Raw genomic sequence first — 810 nt, forward strand, 5'->3', positions numbered from 1 at the left:
ATAGATAGATAGATACATAAACATAGATAAAGATAAATAAAGATAGACAGATGAATAGGACAATAAGGGTTTAGGGTTTAGGGTTTAGGGTTTAGGGTATAAATACGCGTATGCTTTTAGCAACATCTTTAGGATAAAGTTCTTTTGTTTCTTTTGGTCTTTTTGTTGCATTAGAATATAAATTAAATTCATTTGTAGGCGGCAATAAACCCTTTTGTTTTTGGTAGTTTAAAGCCATCCCTATTAAATTTAATAAACGAGAACAAGGTACTGAGTCCAGCTCCAAAGCAAGAGCTGCATATACACCACAAACTTATAAACAAATTCTACTTTTTTTTCGCTGCTTTTGAGGGTTTAGGGTTTAGGGTTTAGGGTTTAGGGGTTAGGGTTTGGAGGGGAGACGGAGGGTTAAGGGAGCGACGTACACCGCATGTTCATGTCTATAGAGATATGTTTATATCTTTATTCATATTTATATTTATATCAACATTTATATTTGTATTTATATTTATTTACTTATTTACTTATTTATTTATTTATTTATTTATTTATTAGGGTTTAGGGTTTAGGGTTTAGGTTATGGGGGGGGGGAGAGGGAGAGGATTAAGAGAGAAACGAACTGAATTAAATTTCTAGGGTTTAGGGTTTAGGGTTTAGGGTTTGAGAAGTATAAACGCCAGGAACAAGCAGCAAAGCCCAATAAAAAAAACAAAAAAAAAACAAAAAAACCAAAAAAAAAAAGTAAATACCTTGTGCTAGTGCTGCGCGTTGTTTTTAAAACAAAAAAAAAAAAAAAAAAAAAAAAAAAAA

Source organism: Eimeria mitis, genomic scaffold (genome assembly GCF_000499745.2).
Source record: "Eimeria mitis Houghton genomic scaffold, Emh_scaff583, whole genome shotgun sequence".
Lineage (NCBI taxonomy): Eukaryota > Apicomplexa > Conoidasida > Eucoccidiorida > Eimeriidae > Eimeria > Eimeria mitis.